This window comes from Tinamus guttatus, unplaced genomic scaffold (genome assembly GCF_059628265.1).
Source record: "Tinamus guttatus ecotype Peru unplaced genomic scaffold, ASM5962826v1 Tinamus_guttatus_pri_ptg000215l, whole genome shotgun sequence".
Taxonomy (NCBI): domain Eukaryota; kingdom Metazoa; phylum Chordata; class Aves; order Tinamiformes; family Tinamidae; genus Tinamus; species Tinamus guttatus.
In genome coordinates this window covers 3,632,390-3,653,219 of record NW_028288749.1, presented here as the reverse complement: position 1 = coordinate 3,653,219, position 20,830 = coordinate 3,632,390, and positions in this window count along the sequence as shown.

Genomic DNA, 20,830 nt, shown 5'->3' with positions numbered 1-20,830 from the left:
CAACTCAACGCTTACGCTAAAGAGCGCTTGCAGCATTGATTTCGGCTGCAAAACAGAATCATCAAGCCTGTTTCTCATCCCACCCACAAAGTGTGCCCAGCATGAGTCTTGGCACTGCTTCACACTTCCCTTGGCATGCTCTTTACAGCCTCACTCCAAATGGGGCTCTGCGCTTCTTCCCTCGCTCAACTCCACGCTTACACTAAAGCGCGCTTCCAGCATTGCTTTCGGCAGCAAAACAGAATCATCAAGCCTGTTTCTCATCCCACCCACAAAGTGTGCCCAGCATGAGTCTTGGCACTGCTTCACACTTCCCTTGGCATGCTCTTTACAGCCTCACTCCAAATGGGGCTCTGCGCTGCTTCCCTCGCACAACTCCACGCTTGCTTACACTAAAGCGCGCTTCCAGCATTGCTTTCGGCAGCAAAACAGAATCATCAAGCCTGTTTCTCATCCCACCCACGAACTGTGCCCAGCATGAGTCTTGGCACTGCTTCACACTTCCCTTGGCATGCTCTTTACAGCCTCACTCCAAATAGGGCTCTGCGCTGCTTCCCTCGCACAACTCCACGCTTACACTAAAGCGCGCTTCCAGCATTGCTTTCGGCAGCAAAACAGAATCATCAAGCCTGTTTCTCATCCCACCCACAAAGTGTACCCAGCATGAGTCTTGGCACTGCTTCACACTTCCCTTGGCATGCTCTTTACAGCCTCACTCCAAATGGGGCTCTGCGCTTCTTCCCTCGCTCAGCTCCACGCTTACACTAAAGCGCGCTTCCAGCATTGCTTTCGGCAGCAAAACAGAATCATCAAGCCTGTTTCTTATCCCACCCACAAAGTGTGCCCAGCATGAGTCTTGGCACTGCTTCACACTTCCCTTGGCATGCTCTTTACAGCCTCACTCCAAATAGGGCTCTGCGCTGCTTTCCTCGCACAACTCCACACTTGCTTACACTAAAGCGCGCTTCCAGCATTGCTTTCGGCAGCAAAACAGAATCATCAAGCCTGTTTCTCATCCCACCCACAAACTGTGCCCAGCATGAGTCTTGGCACTGCTTCACGCTTCCCTTGGCATGCTCTTTACAGCCTCACTCCAAATGGGGCTCTGCGCTTCTTCCCTCGCTCAACTCCACGCTTACGCTAAACCGCGCTTCCAGCATTGCTTTCGGCAGCAAAACAGAATCATCAAGCCTGTTTCTCATCCCACCCACAAAGTGTGCCCAGCATGAGTCTTGGCACTGCTTCACACTTCCCTTGGCATGCTCTTTACAGCCTCACTCCAAATGGGGCTCTGCGCTTCTTCCCTCACTCAACTCCACGCTTACACTAAAGCGCGCTTCCAGCATTGCTTTCGGCAGCAAAACAGAATCATCAAGCCTGTTTCTCATCCCACCCACAAAGTGTGCCCAGCATGAGTCTTGGCACTGCTTCACGCTTCCCTTGGCATGCTCTTTACAGCCTCACTCCAAATGGGGCTCTGCGCTTCTTCCCTCGCTCAACTCCACGCTTACACTAAAGCGCGCTTCCAGCATTGCTTTCGGCAGCAAAACAGAATCATCAAGCCTGTTTCTCATCCCACCCACAAAGTGTGCCCAGCATGAGTCTTGGCACTGCTTCACACTTCCCTTGGCATGCTCTTTACAGCCTCACTCCAAATGGGGCTCTGCGCTTCTTCCCTCGCTCAGCTCCACGCTTACACTAAAGCGCGCTTCCAGCATTGCTTTCAGCAGCAAAACAGAATCATCAAGCCTGTTTCTCATCCCACCCACAAAGTGTGCCCAGCATGAGTCTTGGCGCTGCTTCACACTTCCCTTGGCATGCTCTTTAAAGCCTCACTCCAAATGGGGCTCTGCGCTGCTTCTCTCGCTGAACTCCACGCTTACACTAAAGCGCGCTTCCAGCATTGCTTTCGGCAGCAAAACAGAATCATCAAGCCTGTTTCTCATCCCACCCACAAAGTGTGCCCAGCATGAGTCTTGGCACTGCTTCACACTTCCCTTGGCATGCTCTTTACAGCCTCACTCCAAATGGGGCTCTGTGCTTCTTCCCTCGCTCAACTCAACGCTTACACTAAAGCGCGCTTCCAGCATTGCTTTCAGCAGCAAAACAGAATCATCAAGCCTGTTTCTCATCCCACCCACAAACTGTGCCCAGCATGAGTCTTGGCGCTGCTTCACACTTCCCTTGGCATGCTCTTTACAGCCTCACTCCAAATGGGGCTCTGTGCTTCTTCCCTCGCTCAACTCCACGATTACACTAAAGCGCGCTTCCAGCATTGCTTTCGGCAGCAAAACAGAATCATCAAGCCTGTTTCTCATCCCACCCACAACGTGTGCCCAGCATGAGTCTTGGCACTGCTTCACACTTCCCTTGGCATGCTCTTTACAGCCTCACTCCAAATGGGGCTCTGCGCTTCTTCCTTAGCTCAACTCCACACTTACACTAAAGCGCGCTTCCAGCATTGCTTTCGGCAGCAAAACAGAATCATCAAGCCTGTTTCTCATCCCACCCACAAAGTGTGCCCAGCATGAGTCTTGGCGCTGCTTCACACTTCCCTTGGCATGCTCTTTACAGCCTCACTCCAAATGGGGCTCTGCGCTGCTTTCCTCGCTCAACTCCACGCTTGCTTACACTAAAGCGCGCTTCCAGCATTGCTTTCGGCAGCAAAACAGCATCAAGCCTGTTTCTCATCCCACCCACAAAGTGTGCCCAGCATGAGTCTTGGCACTGCTTCACACTTCCCTTGTCATGCTCTTTACATCCTCACTCCAAATAGGGCTCTGCGCTGCTTCCCTCACTCAACTCCACGCTTGCTTACACTAAAGCGAACTTCCAGCATTGCTTTCGGCAGCAAAACAGAATCAAGCCTGTTTCTCATCCCACCCACAAACTGTGCCCAGCATGAGTCTTGGCACTGCTTCACACTTCCCTTGGCATGCTCTTTACAGCCTCACTCCAAATGGGGCTCTGCGCTTCTTCCCTCACTCAACTCCACGCTTACACTAAAGCGCACATCCAGCATTGCTTTCGGCAGCAAAACAGAATCATCAAGCCTGTTTCTCATCCCACCCACAAACTGTGCCCAGCATGAGTCTTGGCACTGCTTCACACTTCCCTTCGCATGCTCTTTACAGCCTCACTCCAAATGGGGCTCTGTGCTGTTTCCCTCGCTCAACTCCACGCTTGCTTACACTAAAGCGCGCTTCCAGCATTGCTTTCAGCAGCAAAACAGAATCAAGCCTGTTTCTCATCCCACCCACAAAGTGTGCCCAGCATGAGTCTTGGCGCTGCTTCACACTTCCCTTGGCATGCTCTTTACAGCCTCACTCCAAATGGGGCTCTGCGCTTCTTCCCTCGCTCAACTCCACGCTTACGCTAAAGCGCACTTCCAGCATTGCTTTCGGCAGCAAAACAGCATCAACCCTGTTTCTCATCCCACCCACAAAGTGTGCCCAGCATGAGTCTTGGCGCTGCTTCACACTTCCCTTGGCATGCTCTTTACAGCCTCACTCCAAATGGGGCTCTGCGCTTCTTCCCTCGCTCAACTCCACACTTACACTAAAGCGCGCTTCCAGCATTGCTTTCGGCAGCAAAACAGAATCATCAAGCCTGTTTCTCATCCCAGCCACAAAGTGTGCCCAGCATGAGTCTTGGCACTGCTTCACACTTCCCTTGGCATGCTCTTTACAGCCTCACTCCAAATGGGGCTCTGCGCTGCTTCCCTCACTCAACTCCGCGCTTACGCTAAAGTGCGCTTCCAGCATTGCTTTCGGCAGCAAAACAGAACCAAGCCTGTTTCTCATTCCACCCACAAAGTGTGCCCAGCATGAGTCTTGGCGCTGCTTCACACTTCCCTTGGCATGCTCTTTACAGCCTCACTCCAAATGGGGCTCTGCACTTCTTCCCTCGCTCAACTCAACGCTTACGCTAAAGAGCGCTTGCAGCATTGATTTCGGCTGCAAAACAGAATCATCAAGCCTGTTTCTCATCCCACCCACAAAGTGTGCCCAGCATGAGTCTTGGCACTGCTTCACACTTCCCTTGGCATGCTCTTTACAGCCTCACTCCAAATGGGGCTCTGCGCTTCTTCCCTCGCTCAACTCCACGCTTACACTAAAGCGCGCTTCCAGCATTGCTTTCGGCAGCAAAACAGAATCATCAAGCCTGTTTCTCATCCCACCCACAAAGTGTGCCCAGCATGAGTCTTGGCACTGCTTCACACTTCCCTTGGCATGCTCTTTACAGCCTCACTCCAAATGGGGCTCTGCGCTTCTTCCCTCGCTCAGCTCCACGCTTACACTAAAGCGCGCTTCCAGCATTGCTTTCGGCAGCAAAACAGAATCATCAAGCCTGTTTCTCATCCCACCCACAAAGTGTGCCCAGCATGAGTCTTGGCACTGCTTCACACTTCCCTTGGCATGCTCTTTACAGCCTCACTCCAAATGGGGCTCTGCGCTGCTTCCCTCGCACAACTCCACGCTTGCTTACACTAAAGCGCGCTTCCAGCATTGCTTTCGGCAGCAAAACAGAATCATCAAGCCTGTTTCTCATCCCACCCACGAACTGTGCCCAGCATGAGTCTTGGCACTGCTTCACACTTCCCTTGGCATGCTCTTTACAGCCTCACTCCAAATAGGGCTCTGCGCTGCTTCCCTCGCACAACTCCACGCTTACACTAAAGCGCGCTTCCAGCATTGCTTTCGGCAGCAAAACAGAATCATCAAGCCTGTTTCTCATCCCACCCACAAAGTGTACCCAGCATGAGTCTTGGCACTGCTTCACGCTTCCCTTGGCATGCTCTTTACAGCCTCACTCCAAATGGGGCTCTGCGCTTCTTCCCTCGCTCAACTCCACGCTTACACTAAAGCGCGCTTCCAGCATTGCTTTCGGCAGCAAAACAGAATCATCAAGCCTGTTTCTCATCCCACCCACAAAGTGTGCCCAGCATGAGTCTTGGCACTGCTTCACACTTCCCTTGGCATGCTCTTTACAGCCTCACTCCAAATGGGGCTCTGCGCTTCTTCCCTCGCTCAGCTCCACGCTTACACTAAAGCGCGCTTCCAGCATTGCTTTCAGCAGCAAAACAGAATCATCAAGCCTGTTTCTCATCCCACCCACAAAGTGTGCCCAGCATGAGTCTTGGCGCTGCTTCACACTTCCCTTGGCATGCTCTTTAAAGCCTCACTCCAAATGGGGCTCTGCGCTGCTTCTCTCGCTGAACTCCACGCTTACACTAAAGCGCGCTTCCAGCATTGCTTTCGGCAGCAAAACAGAATCATCAAGCCTGTTTCTCATCCCACCCACAAAGTGTGCCCAGCATGAGTCTTGGCACTGCTTCACACTTCCCTTGGCATGCTCTTTACAGCCTCACTCCAAATGGGGCTCTGTGCTTCTTCCCTCGCTCAACTCAACGCTTACACTAAAGCGCGCTTCCAGCATTGCTTTCAGCAGCAAAACAGAATCATCAAGCCTGTTTCTCATCCCACCCACAAACTGTGCCCAGCATGAGTCTTGGCGCTGCTTCACACTTCCCTTGGCATGCTCTTTACAGCCTCACTCCAAATGGGGCTCTGTGCTTCTTCCCTCGCTCAACTCCACGATTACACTAAAGCGCGCTTCCAGCATTGCTTTCGGCAGCAAAACAGAATCATCAAGCCTGTTTCTCATCCCACCCACAAAGTGTGCCCAGCATGAGTCTTGGCACTGCTTCACACTTCCCTTGGCATGCTCTTTACAGCCTCACTCCAAATGGGGCTCTGCGCTTCTTCCTTAGCTCAACTCCACACTTACACTAAAGCGCGCTTCCAGCATTGCTTTCGGCAGCAAAACAGAATCATCAAGCCTGTTTCTCATCCCACCCACAAAGTGTGCCCAGCATGAGTCTTGGCGCTGCTTCACACTTCCCTGGGCATGCTCTTTACAGCCTCACTCCAAATGGGGCTCTGCGCTGCTTTCCTCGCTCAACTCCACGCTTGCTTACACTAAAGCGCGCTTCCAGCATTGCTTTCGGCAGCAAAACAGCATCAAGCCTGTTTCTCATCCCACCCACAAAGTGTGCCCAGCATGAGTCTTGACGCTGCTTCACACTTCCCTTGGCATGCTCTTTACAGCCTCACTCCAAATGGGGCTCTGCGCTTCTTCCATCACTCAACTCAACGCTTACGCTAAAGCGCGCTTCCAGCATTGCTTTCGGCAGCAAAACAGAACCAAGCCTGTTTCTCATTCCACCCACAAAGTGTGCCCAGCATGAGTCTTGGCACTGCTTCACACTTCCCTTGGCATGCTCTTTACAGCCTCACTCCAAATGGGGCTCTGCGCTTCTTCCCTCGCTCAACTCCACGCTTACACTAAAGCGCGCTTCCAGCATTGCTTTCGGCAGCAAAACAGAATCATCAAGCCTGTTTCTCATCCCACCCACAAACTGTGCCCAGCATGAGTCTTGGCACTGCTTCACACTTCCCTTGGCATGCTCTTTACAGCCTCACTCCAAATGGGGCTCTGCGCTTCTTCTCTCGCTCAACTCCACGCTTACACTAAAGCGCGCTTCCAGCATTGCTTTCGGCAGCAAAACAGAATCAAGCCTGTTTCTCATCCCACCCACAAAGTGTGCCCAGCATGAGTCTTGGCACTGCTTCACACTTCCCTTGGCATGCTCTTTACAGCCTCACTCCAAATGGGGCTCTGCGCTGCTTCCCTCGCTCAACTCCACGCTTGCTTACACTAAAGCGCGCTTCCAGCATTGCTTTCGGCAGCAAAACAGAATCATCAAGCCTGTTTCTCATCCCACCCAAAAAGTGTGCCCAGCATGAGTCTTGGCACTGCTTCACACTTCCCTTGGCATGCTCTTTACAGCCTCACTCCAAATGGGGCTCTGCACTTCTTCCCTCGCTCAACTCAACGCTTACGCTAAAGAGCGCTTGCAGCATTGATTTCGGCTGCAAAACAGAATCATCAAGCCTGTTTCTCATCCCACCCACAAAGTGTGCCCAGCATGAGTCTTGGCACTGCTTCACACTTCCCTTGGCATGCTCTTTACAGCCTCACTCCAAATGGGGCTCTGCGCTGCTTCCCTCACTCAACTCTGCGCTTACGCTAAAGCGCGCTTCCAGCATTGCTTTCGGCAGCAAAACAGAATCATCAAGCCTGTTTCTCATCCCACCCACAAAGTGTGCCCAGCATGAGTCTTGGCACTGCTTCACACTTCCCTTGGCATGCTCTTTACAGCCTCACTCCAAATGGGGCTCTGCGCTTCTTTCCTCGCTCAACTCCACGCTTACACTAAAGCGCGCTTCCAGCATTGCTTTCGGCAGCAAAACAGAATCATCAAGCCTGTTTCTCATCCCACCCACACAGTGTGCCCAGCATGAGTCTTGGCGCTGCTTCACACTTCCCTTGGCATGCTCTTTACAGCCTCACTCCAAATGGGGCTCTGTGCTGCTTCCCTCGCTCAACTCCACGCTTGCTTACGCTAAAGCGCGCTTCCAGCATTGCTTTCGGCAGCAAAACAGAATCATCAAGCCTGTTTCTCATCCCAACCACAAAGTGTGCCCAGCATGAGTCTTGGCGCTGCTTCACACTTCCCTTGGCATGCTCTTTACAGCCTCACTCCAAATGAGGCTCTGCGCTTCTTCCCTCGCTCAACTCCACGCTTACGCTAAACCGCGCTTCCAGCATTGCTTTCGGCAGCAAAACAGAATCATCAAGCCTGTTTCTCATCCCACCCACAAAGTGTGCCCAGCATGAGTCTTGGCACTGCTTCACACTTCCCTTGGCATGCTCTTTACAGCCTCACTCCAAATGGGGCTCTGTGCTGCTTCCCTCGCTCAACTCCACGCTTGCTTACACTAAAGCGCGCTTCCAGCATTGCTTTCGGCAGCAAAACAGAATCATCAAGCCTGTTTCTCATCCCAGCCACAAAGTGTGCCCAGCATGAGTCTTGGCACTGCTTCACACTTCCCTTGGCATGCTCTTTACAGCCTCACTCCAAATGGGGCTCTGCGCTTCTTCCCTCGCTCAACTCCACGCTTACACTAAAGCGCGCTTCCAGCATTGCTTTCGGCAGCAAAACAGAATCATCAAGCCTGTTTCTCATCCCACCCACAAAGTGTGCCCAGCATGAGTCTTGGCACTGCTTCACACTTCCCTTGGCATGCTCTTTACAGCCTCACTCCAAATGGGGCTCTGCGCTTCTTTCCTCGCTCAACTCCACGCTTACACTAAAGCGCGCTTCCAGCATTGCTTTCGGCAGCAAAACAGAATCATCAAGCCTGTTTCTCATCCCACCCACACAGTGTGCCCAGCATGAGTCTTGGCGCTGCTTCACACTTCCCTTGGCATGCTCTTTACAGCCTCACTCCAAATGGGGCTCTGTGCTGCTTCCCTCGCTCAACTCCACGCTTGCTTACGCTAAAGCGCGCTTCCAGCATTGCTTTCGGCAGCAAAACAGAATCATCAAGCCTGTTTCTCATCCCAGCCACAAAGTGTGCCCAGCATGAGTCTTGGCACTGCTTCACACTTCCCTTGGCATGCTCTTTACAGCCTCACTCCAAATGGGGCTCTGCGCTTCTTCCCTCGCTCAACTCCACGCTTACACTAAAGCGCGCTTCCAGCATTGCTTTCGGCAGCAAAACAGAATCATCAAGCCTGTTTCTCATCCCACCCACAAAGTGTGCCCAGCATGAGTCTTGGCACTGCTTCACACTTCCCTTGGCATGCTCTTTACAGCCTCACTCCAAATGGGGCTCTGCGCTTCTTCCCTCGCTCAACTCCACGCTTGCTTACACTAAAGCGCGCTTCCAGCATTGCTTTCGGCAGCAAAACAGAATCATCAAGCCTGTTTCTCATCCCACCCACAAACTGTGCCCAGCATGAGTCTTGGCACTGCTTCACACTTCCCTTGGCATGCTCTTTACAGCCTCACTCCAAATGGGGCTCTGTGCTGCTTCCCTCGCTCAACTCCACGCTTGCTTACGCTAAAGCGCGCTTCCAGCATTGCTTTCGGCAGCAAAACAGAATCATCAAGCCTGTTTCTCATCCCAACCACAAAGTGTGCCCAGCATGAGTCTTGGCGCTGCTTCACACTTCCCTTGGCATGCTCTTTACAGCCTCACTCCAAATGGGGCTCTGCGCTTCTTCCCTCGCTCAACTCCACGCTTACGCTAAAGCGCGCTTCCAGCATTGCTTTCGGCAGCAAAACAGAATCATCAAGCCTGTTTCTCATCCCACCCACAAAGTGTGCCCAGCATGAGTCTTGGCACTGCTTCACACTTCCCTTGGCATGCTCTTTACAGCCTCACTCCAAATGGGGCTCTGCGCTTCTTCCCTCGCTCAACTCCACGCTTACGCTAAACCGCGCTTCCAGCATTGCTTTCGGCAGCAAAACAGAATCATCAAGCCTGTTTCTTATCCCACCCACAAAGTGTGCCCAGCATGAGTCTTGGCACTGCTTCACACTTCCCTTGGCATGCTCTTTACAGCCTCACTCCAAATGGGGCTCTGCGCTTCTTCCCTCGCTCAACTCCACGCTTACGCTAAACCGCGCTTCCAGCATTGCTTTCGGCAGCAAAACAGAATCATCAAGCCTGTTTCTCATCCCACCCACAAAGTGTGCCCAGCATGAGTCTTGGCACTGCTTCACACTTCCCTTGGCATGCTCTTTACAGCCTCACTCCAAATGGGGCTCTGCACTTCTTCCCTCGCTCAACTCAACGCTTACGCTAAAGAGCGCTTGCAGCATTGATTTCGGCTGCAAAACAGAATCATCAAGCCTGTTTCTCATCCCAGCCACAAAGTGTGCCCAGCATGAGTCTTGGCACTGCTTCACACTTCCCTTGGCATGCTCTTTAAAGCCTCACTCCAAATGGGGCTCTGCGCTGCTTCCCTCACTCAACTCCGCGCTTACGCTAAAGCGCGCTTCCAGCATTGCTTTCGGCAGCAAAACAGAACCAAGCCTGTTTCTCATTCCACCCACAAAGTGTGCCCAGCATGAGTCTTGGCGCTGCTTCACACTTCCCTTGGCATGCTCTTTACAGCCTCACTCCAAATGGGGCTCTGCGCTTCTTCCCTCGCTCAACTCCACGCTTACGCTAAAGCGCGCTTCCAGCATTGCTTTCGGCAGCAAAACAGAATCATCAAGCCTGTTTCTCATCCCACCCACAAACTGTGCCCAGCATGAGTCTTGGCACTGCTTCACACTTCCCTTGGCATGCTCTTTAAAGCCTCACTCCAAATGGGGCTCTGCGCCGCTTCTCTCGCTCAACTCCACGCTTGCTTACACTAAAGCGCGCTTCCAGCATTGCTTTCGGCAGCAAAACAGAATCATCAAGCCTGTTTCTCATCCCAACCACAAACTGTGCCCAGCATGAGTCTTGGCACTGCTTCACACTTCCCTTGGCATGCTCTTTACAGCCTCACTCCAAATGGGGCTCTGCGCTTCTTCCCTCGCACAACTCCACGCTTACGCTAAAGCGCACTTCCAGCATTGCTTTCGGCAGCAAAACAGCATCAACCCTGTTTCTCATCCCACCCACAAAGTGTGCCCAGCATGAGTCTTGGCGCTGCTTCACACTTCCCTTGGCATGCTCTTTACAGCCTCACTCCAAATGGGGCTCTGTGCTGCTTCCCTCGCTCAACTCCACGCTTGCTTACACTAAAGCGCGCTTCCAGCATTGCTTTCGGCAGCAAAACAGAATCATCAAGCCTGTTTCTCATCCCAGCCACAAAGTGTGCCCAGGATGAGTCTTGGCACTGCTTCACACTTCCCTTGGCATGCTCTTTACAGCCTCACTCCAAATGGGGCTCTGCGCTGCTTCCCTCGCACAACTGCACGCTTGCTTACACTAAAGCGCGCTTCCAGCATTGCTTTCAGCAGCAAAACAGAATCATCAAGCCTGTTTCTCATCCCACCCACAACGTGTGCCCAGCATGAGTCTTGGCACTGCTTCACACTTCCCTTGGCATGCTCTTTACAGCCTCACTCCAAATGGGGCTCTGCGCTTCTTCCCTCGCTCAACTCCACGCTTACGCTAAAGCGCGCTTCCAGCATTGCTTTCGGCAGCAAAACAGAACCAAGCATGTTTCTCATCCCACCCACAAAGTGGGCCCAGCATGAGTCTTGGCGCTGCTTCACACTTCCCTTGGCATGCTCTTTAAAGCCTCACTCCAAATGGGGCTCTGCGCTGCTTCTCTCGCTGAACTCCACGCTTACACTAAAGCGCGCTTCCAGCATTGCTTTCGGCAGCAAAACAGAATCATCAAGCCTGTTTCTCATCCCACCCACACAGTGTGCCCAGCATGAGTCTTGGCACTGCTTCACACTTCCCTTGGCATGCTCTTTACAGCCTCACTCCAAATGGGGCTCTGTGCTGCTTCCCTCGCTCAACTCCACGCTTGCTTACGCTAAAGCGCGCTTCCAGCATTGCTTTCGGCAGCAAAACAGAATCATCAAGCCTGTTTCTCATCCCAACCACAAAGTGTGCCCAGCATGAGTCTTGGCGCTGCTTCACACTTCCCTTGGCATGCTCTTTACAGCCTCACTCCAAATGGGGCTCTGCGCTTCTTCCCTCGCTCAACTCCACGCTTACGCTAAAGCGCGCTTCCAGCATTGCTTTCGGCAGCAAAACAGAATCATCAAGCCTGTTTCTCATCCCACCCACAAAGTGTGCCCAGCATGAGTCTTGGCACTGCTTCACACTTCCCTTGGCATGCTCTTTACAGCCTCACTCCAAATGGGGCTCTGCGCTTCTTCCCTCGCTCAACTCCACGCTTACGCTAAACCGCGCTTCCAGCATTGCTTTCGGCAGCAAAACAGAATCATCAAGCCTGTTTCTTATCCCACCCACAAAGTGTGCCCAGCATGAGTCTTGGCACTGCTTCACACTTCCCTTGGCATGCTCTTTACAGCCTCACTCCAAATGGGGCTCTGCGCTTCTTCCCTCGCTCAACTCCACGCTTACGCTAAACCGCGCTTCCAGCATTGCTTTCGGCAGCAAAACAGAATCATCAAGCCTGTTTCTCATCCCACCCACAAAGTGTGCCCAGCATGAGTCTTGGCACTGCTTCACACTTCCCTTGGCATGCTCTTTAAAGCCTCACTCCAAATGGGGCTCTGCGCTGCTTCCCTCACTCAACTCCGCGCTTACGCTAAAGCGCGCTTCCAGCATTGCTTTCGGCAGCAAAACAGAACCAAGCCTGTTTCTCATTCCACCCACAAAGTGTGCCCAGCATGAGTCTTGGCGCTGCTTCACACTTCCCTTGGCATGCTCTTTACAGCCTCACTCCAAATGGGGCTCTGCGCTTCTTCCCTCGCTCAACTCCACGCTTACGCTAAAGCGCGCTTCCAGCATTGCTTTCGGCAGCAAAACAGAATCATCAAGCCTGTTTCTCATCCCACCCACAAACTGTGCCCAGCATGAGTCTTGGCACTGCTTCACACTTCCCTTGGCATGCTCTTTAAAGCCTCACTCCAAATGGGTCTCTGCGCCGCTTCTCTCGCTCAACTCCACGCTTGCTTACACTAAAGCGCGCTTCCAGCATTGCTTTCGGCAGCAAAACAGAATCATCAAGCCTGTTTCTCATCCCAACCACAAACTGTGCCCAGCATGAGTCTTGGCACTGCTTCACACTTCCCTTGGCATGCTCTTTACAGCCTCACTCCAAATGGGGCTCTGCGCTTCTTCCCTCGCACAACTCCACGCTTACGCTAAAGCGCACTTCCAGCATTGCTTTCGGCAGCAAAACAGCATCAACCCTGTTTCTCATCCCACCCACAAAGTGTGCCCAGCATGAGTCTTGGCGCTGCTTCACACTTCCCTTGGCATGCTCTTTACAGCCTCACTCCAAATGGGGCTCTGTGCTGCTTCCCTCGCTCAACTCCACGCTTGCTTACACTAAAGCGCGCTTCCAGCATTGCTTTCGGCAGCAAAACAGAATCATCAAGCCTGTTTCTCATCCCAGCCACAAAGTGTGCCCAGGATGAGTCTTGGCACTGCTTCACACTTCCCTTGGCATGCTCTTTACAGCCTCACTCCAAATGGGGCTCTGCGCTGCTTCCCTCGCACAACTGCACGCTTGCTTACACTAAAGCGCGCTTCCAGCATTGCTTTCAGCAGCAAAACAGAATCATCAAGCCTGTTTCTCATCCCACCCACAACGTGTGCCCAGCATGAGTCTTGGCACTGCTTCACACTTCCCTTGGCATGCTCTTTACAGCCTCACTCCAAATGGGGCTCTGCGCTTCTTCCCTCGCTCAACTCAACGCTTACGCTAAACCGCGCTTCCAGCATTGCTTTCGGCAGCAAAACAGAATCATCAAGCCTGTTTCTCATCCCACCCACAAAGTGTGCCCAGCATGAGTCTTGGCACTGCTTCACACTTCCCTTGGCATGCTCTTTACAGCCTCACTCCAAATGGGGCTCTGCGCTGCTTCCCTCACTCAACTCCGCGCTTACGCTAAAGCACGCTTCCAGCATTGCTTTCGGCAGCAAAACAGAACCAAGCATGTTTCTCATCCCACCCACAAAGTGGGCCCAGCATGAGTCTTGGCGCTGCTTCACACTTCCCTTGGCATGCTCTTTAAAGCCTCACTCCAAATGGGGCTCTGCGCTGCTTCTCTCGCTGAACTCCACGCTTACACTAAAGCGCGCTTCCAGCATTGCTTTCGGCAGCAAAACAGAATCATCAAGCCTGTTTCTCATCCCACCCACACAGTGTGCCCAGCATGAGTCTTGGCGCTGCTTCACACTTCCCTTGGCATGCTCTTTACAGCCTCACTCCAAATGGGGCTCTGTGCTGCTTCCCTCGCTCAACTCCACGCTTACACTAAAGCGCGCTTCCAGCATTGCTTTCGGCAGCAAAACAGAATCATCAAGCCTGTTTCTCATCCCAGCCACAAAGTGTGCCCAGCATGAGTCTTGGCACTGCTTCACACTTCCCTTGGCATGCTCTTTACAGCCTCACTCCAAATGGGGCTCTGCGCTGCTTCCCTCGCACAACTGCACGCTTGCTTACACTAAAGCGCGCTTCCAGCATTGCTTTCAGCAGCAAAACAGAATCATCAAGCCTGTTTCTCATCCCACCCACAACGTGTGCCCAGCATGAGTCTTGGCACTGCTTCACACTTCCCTTGGCATGCTCTTTACAGCCTCACTCCAAATGGGGCTCTGCGCTTCTTCCCTCGCTCAACTCCACGCTTACGCTAAACCGCGCTTCCAGCATTGCTTTCGGCAGCAAAACAGAATCATCAAGCCTGTTTCTCATCCCACCCACAAAGTGTGCCCAGCATGAGTCTTGGCACTGCTTCACACTTCCCTTGGCATGCTCTTTACAGCCTCACTCCAAATGGGGCTCTGCGCTGCTTCCCTCACTCAACTCCGCGCTTACGCTAAAGCACGCTTCCAGCATTGCTTTCGGCAGCAAAACAGAACCAAGCATGTTTCTCATCCCACCCACAAAGTGGGCCCAGCATGAGTCTTGGCGCTGCTTCACACTTCCCTTGGCATGCTCTTTAAAGCCTCACTCCAAATGGGGCTCTGTGCTGCTTCCCTCGCTCAACTCCACGCTTGCTTACACTAAAGCGCGCTTCCAGCATTGCTTTCGGCAGCAAAACAGAATCATCAAGCCTGTTTCTCATCCCAGCCACAAAGTGTGCCCAGCATGAGTCTTGGCACTGCTTCACACTTCCCTTGGCATGCTCTTTACAGCCTCACTCCAAATGGGGCTCTGCGCTTCTTCCCTCGCTCAACTCCACGCTTACACTAAAGCGCGCTTCCAGCATTGCTTTCGGCAGCAAAACAGAATCATCAAGCCTGTTTCTCATCCCACCCACAAAGTGTGCCCAGCATGAGTCTTGGCACTGCTTCACACTTCCCTTGGCATGCTCTTTACAGCCTCACTCCAAATGGGGCTCTGCGCTTCTTCCCTCGCTCAACTCCACGCTTACACTAAAGCGCGCTTCCAGCATTGCTTTCGGCAGCAAAACAGAATCATCAAGCCTGTTTCTCATCCCACCCACAAAGTGTGCCCAGCATGAGTCTTGGCGCTGCTTCACACTTCCCTTGGCATGCTCTTTACAGCCTCACTCCAAATGGGGCTCTGCGCTGCTTCCCTCACTCAACTCCGCGCTTACGCTAAAGCGCGCTTCCAGCATTGCTTTCGGCAGCAAAACAGAACCAAGCCTGTTTCTCATTCCACCCACAAAGTGTGCCCAGCATGAGTCTTGGCGCTGCTTCACACTTCCCTTGGCATGCTCTTTACAGCCTCACTCCAAATGGGGCTCTGCGCTTCTTCCCTCGCTCAACTCCACGCTTGCTTACACTAAAGCGCGCTTCCAGCATTGCTTTCGGCAGCAAAACAGAATCATCAAGCCTGTTTCTCATCCCAACCACAAAGTGTGCCCAGCATGAGTCTTGGCGCTGCTTCACACTTCCCTTGGCATGCTCTTTACAGCCTCACTCCAAATGGGGCTCTGCGCTTCTTCCCTCGCTCAACTCCACGCTTACGCTAAAGCGCGCTTCCAGCATTGCTTTCGGCAGCAAAACAGAATCATCAAGCCTGTTTCTCATCCCAGCCACAAAGTGTGCCCAGCATGAGTCTTGGCACTGCTTCACACTTCCCTTGGCATGCTCTTTACAGCCTCACTCCAAATGGGGCTCTGCGCTTCTTCCCTCGCTCAACTCCACGCTTGCTTACACTAAAGCGCGCTTCCAGCATTGCTTTCGGCAGCAAAACAGAATCATCAAGCCTGTTTCTCATCCCACCCACAAACTGTGCCCAGCATGAGTCTTGGCACTGCTTCACACTTCCCTTGGCATGCTCTTTACAGCCTCACTCCAAATGGGGCTCTGTGCTGCTTCCCTCGCTCAACTCCACGCTTGCTTACGCTAAAGCGCGCTTCCAGCATTGCTTTCGGCAGCAAAACAGAATCATCAAGCCTGTTTCTCATCCCAACCACAAAGTGTGCCCAGCATGAGTCTTGGCGCTGCTTCACACTTCCCTTGGCATGCTCTTTACAGCCTCACTCCAAATGGGGCTCTGCGCTTCTTCCCTCGCTCAACTCCACGCTTACGCTAAAGCGCGCTTCCAGCATTGCTTTCGGCAGCAAAACAGAATCATCAAGCCTGTTTCTCATCCCACCCACAAAGTGTGCCCAGCATGAGTCTTGGCACTGCTTCACACTTCCCTTGGCATGCTCTTTACAGCCTCACTCCAAATGGGGCTCTGCGCTTCTTCCCTCGCTCAACTCCACGCTTACGCTAAACCGCGCTTCCAGCATTGCTTTCGGCAGCAAAACAGAATCATCAAGCCTGTTTCTTATCCCACCCACAAAGTGTGCCCAGCATGAGTCTTGGCACTGCTTCACACTTCCCTTGGCATGCTCTTTACAGCCTCACTCCAAATGGGGCTCTGCGCTTCTTCCCTCGCTCAACTCCACGCTTACGCTAAACCGCGCTTCCAGCATTGCTTTCGGCAGCAAAACAGAATCATCAAGCCTGTTTCTCATCCCACCCACAAAGTGTGCCCAGCATGAGTCTTGGCACTGCTTCACACTTCCCTTGGCATGCTCTTTACAGCCTCACTCCAAATGGGGCTCTGCACTTCTTCCCTCGCTCAACTCAACGCTTACGCTAAAGAGCGCTTGCAGCATTGATTTCGGCTGCAAAACAGAATCATCAAGCCTGTTTCTCATCCCAGCCACAAAGTGTGCCCAGCATGAGTCTTGGCACTGCTTCACACTTCCCTTGGCATGCTCTTTACAGCCTCACTCCAAATGGGGCTCTGTGCTGCTTCCCTCGCTCAACTCCACGCTTGCTTACACTAAAGCGCGCTTCCAGCATTGCTTTCGGCAGCAAAACAGAACCAAGCCTGTTTCTCATTCCACCCACAAAGTGTGCCCAGCATGAGTCTTGGCGCTGCTTCACACTTCCCTTGGCATGCTCTTTACAGCCTCACTCCAAATGGGGCTCTGCGCTTCTTCCCTCGCTCAACTCCACGCTTACGCTAAAGCGCGCTTCCAGCATTGCTTTCGGCAGCAAAACAGAATCATCAAGCCTGTTTCTCATCCCACCCACAAACTGTGCCCAGCATGAGTCTTGGCACTGCTTCACACTTCCCTTGGCATGCTCTTTAAAGCCTCACTCCAAATGGGGCTCTGCGCCGCTTCTCTCGCTCAACTCCACGCTTGCTTACACTAAAGCGCGCTTCCAGCATTGCTTTCGGCAGCAAAACAGAATCATCAAGCCTGTTTCTCATCCCAACCACAAACTGTGCCCAGCATGAGTCTTGGCACTGCTTCACACTTCCCTTGGCATGCTCTTTAAAGCCTCACTCCAAATGGGGCTCTGCGCTTCTTCCCTCGCACAACTCCACGCTTACGCTAAAGCGCACTTCCAGCATTGCTTTCGGCAGCAAAACAGCATCAACCCTGTTTCTCATCCCACCCACAAAGTGTGCCCAGCATGAGTCTTGGCGCTGCTTCACACTTCCCTTGGCATGCTCTTTACAGCCTCACTCCAAATGGGGCTCTGTGCTGCTTCCCTCGCTCAACTCCACGCTTGCTTACACTAAAGCGCGCTTCCAGCATTGCTTTCGGCAGCAAAACAGAATCATCAAGCCTGTTTCTCATCCCAGCCACAAAGTGTGCCCAGGATGAGTCTTGGCACTGCTTCACACTTCCCTTGGCATGCTCTTTACAGCCTCACTCCAAATGGGGCTCTGCGCTGCTTCCCTCGCACAACTGCACGCTTGCTTACACTAAAGCGCGCTTCCAGCATTGCTTTCAGCAGCAAAACAGAATCATCAAGCCTGTTTCTCATCCCACCCACAACGTGTGCCCAGCATGAGTCTTGGCACTGCTTCACACTTCCCTTGGCATGCTCTTTACAGCCTCACTCCAAATGGGGCTCTGCGCTTCTTCCCTCGCTCAACTCCACGCTTACGCTAAACCGCGCTTCCAGCATTGCTTTCGGCAGCAAAACAGAATCATCAAGCCTGTTTCTCATCCCACCCACAAAGTGTGCCCAGCATGAGTCTTGGCACTGCTTCACACTTCCCTTGGCATGCTCTTTACAGCCTCACTCCAAATGGGGCTCTGCGCTGCTTCCCTCACTCAACTCCGCGCTTACGCTAAAGCACGCTTCCAGCATTGCTTTCGGCAGCAAAACAGAACCAAGCATGTTTCTCATCCCACCCACAAAGTGGGCCCAGCATGAGTCTTGGCGCTGCTTCACACTTCCCTTGGCATGCTCTTTAAAGCCTCACTCCAAATGGGGCTCTGCGCTGCTTCTCTCGCTGAACTCCACGCTTACACTAAAGCGCGCTTCCAGCATTGCTTTCGGCAGCAAAACAGAATCATCAAGCCTGTTTCTCATCCCACCCACACAGTGTGCCCAGCATGAGTCTTGGCGCTGCTTCACACTTCCCTTGGCATGCTCTTTACAGCCTCACTCCAAATGGGGCTCTGTCCTGCTTCCCTCGCTCAACTCCACGCTTGCTTACACTAAAGCGCGCTTCCAGCATTGCTTTCGGCAGCAAAACAGAATCATCAAGCCTGTTTCTCATCCCAGCCACAAAGTGTGCCCAGCATGAGTCTTGGCACTGCTTCACACTTCCCTTGGCATGCTCTTTACAGCCTCACTCCAAATGGGGCTCTGCGCTGCTTCCCTCGCACAACTGCACGCTTGCTTACACTAAAGCGCGCTTCCAGCATTGCTTTCAGCAGCAAAACAGAATCATCAAGCCTGTTTCTCATCCCACCCACAACGTGTGCCCAGCATGAGTCTTGGCACTGCTTCACACTTCCCTTGGCATGCTCTTTACAGCCTCACTCCAAATGGGGCTCTGCGCTGCTTCCCTCACTCAACTCCGCGCTTACGCTAAAGCACGCTTCCAGCATTGCTTTCGGCAGCAAAACAGAACCAAGCATGTTTCTCATCCCACCCACAAAGTGGGCCCAGCATGAGTCTTGGCGCTGCTTCACACTTCCCTTGGCATGCTCTTTAAAGCCTCACTCCAAATGGGGCTCTGCGCTGCTTCTCTCGCTGAACTCCACGCTTACACTAAAGCACGCTTCCAGCATTGCTTTCGGCAGCAAAACAGAATCATCAAGCCTGTTTCTCATCCCACCCACACAGTGTGCCCAGCATGAGTCTTGGCGCTGCTTCACACTTCCCTTGGCATGCTCTTTACAGCCTCACTCCAAATGGGGCTCTGTGCTGCTTCCCTCGCTCAACTCCACGCTTGCTTACGCTAAAGCGCGCTTCCAGCATTGCTTTCGGCAGCAAAACAGAATCATCAAGCCTGTTTCTCATCCCAACCACAAAGTGTGCCCAGCATGAGTCTTGGCGCTGCTTCACACTTCCCTTGGCATGCTCTTTACAGCCTCACTCCAAATGAGGCTCTGCGCTTCTTCCCTCGCTCAACTCCACGCTTACGCTAAACCGCGCTTCCAGCATTGCTTTCGGCAGCAAAACAGAATCATCAAGCCTGTTTCTCATCCCACCCACAAACTGTGCCCAGCATGAGTCTTGGCACTGCTTCACACTTCCCTTGGCATGCTCTTTACAGCCTCACTCCAAATGGGGCTCTGTGCTGCTTCCCTCGCTCAACTCCACGCTTGCTTACACTAAAGCGCGCTTCCAGCATTGCTTTCGGCAGCAAAACAGAATCATCAAGCCTGTTTCTCATCCCAGCCACAAAGTGTGCCCAGCATGAGTCTTGGCACTGCTTCACACTTCCCTTGGCATGCTCTTTACAGCCTCACTCCAAATGGGGCTCTGCGCTTCTTCCCTCGCTCAACTCCACGCTTACACTAAAGCGCGCTTCCAGCATTGCTTTCGGCAGCAAAACAGAATCATCAAGCCTGTTTCTCATCCCACCCACAAAGTGTGCCCAGCATGAGTCTTGGCACTGCTTCACACTTCCCTTGGCATGCTCTTTACAGCCTCACTCCAAATGGGGCTCTGCGCTTCTTCCCTCGCTCAACTCCACGCTTACACTAAAGCGCGCTTCCAGCATTGCTTTCGGCAGCAAAACAGAATCATCAAGCCTGTTTCTCATCCCACCCACAAAGTGTGCCCAGCATGAGTCTTGGCGCTGCTTCACACTTCCCTTGGCATGCTCTTTACAGCCTCACTCCAAATGGGGCTCTGCGCTGCTTCCCTCACTCAACTCCGCGCTTACGCTAAAGCGCGCTTCCAGCATTGCTTTCGGCAGCAAAACAGAACCAAGCCTGTTTCTCATTCCACCCACAAAGTGTGCCCAGCATGAGTCTTGGCGCTGCTTCACACTTCCCTTGGCATGCTCTTTACAGCCTCACTCCAAATGGGGCTCTGCGCTTCTTCCCTCGCTCAACTCCACGCTTGCTTACACTTAAGCGCGCTTCCAGCATTGCTTTCGGCAGCAAAACAGAATCATCAAGCCTGTTTCTCATCCCAGCCACGAAGTGTGCCCAGCATGAGTCTTGGCACTGCTTCACACTTCCCTTGGCATGCTCTTTACAGCCTCACTCCAAATGGGGCTCTGTGCTGCTTCCCTCGCTCAACTCCACGCTTGCTTACGCTAAAGCGCGCTTCCAGCATTGCTTTCGGCAGCAAAACAGAATCATCAAGCCTGTTTCTCATCCCAACCACAAAGTGTGCCCAGCATGAGTCTTGGCGCTGCTTCACACTTCCCTTGGCATGCTCTTTACAGCCTCACTCCAAATGGGGCTCTGCGCTTCTTCCCTCGCTCAACTCCACGCTTACGCTAAAGCGCGCTTCCAGCATTGCTTTCGGCAGCAAAACAGAATCATCAAGCCTGTTTCTCATCCCAGCCACAAAGTGTGCCCAGCATGAGT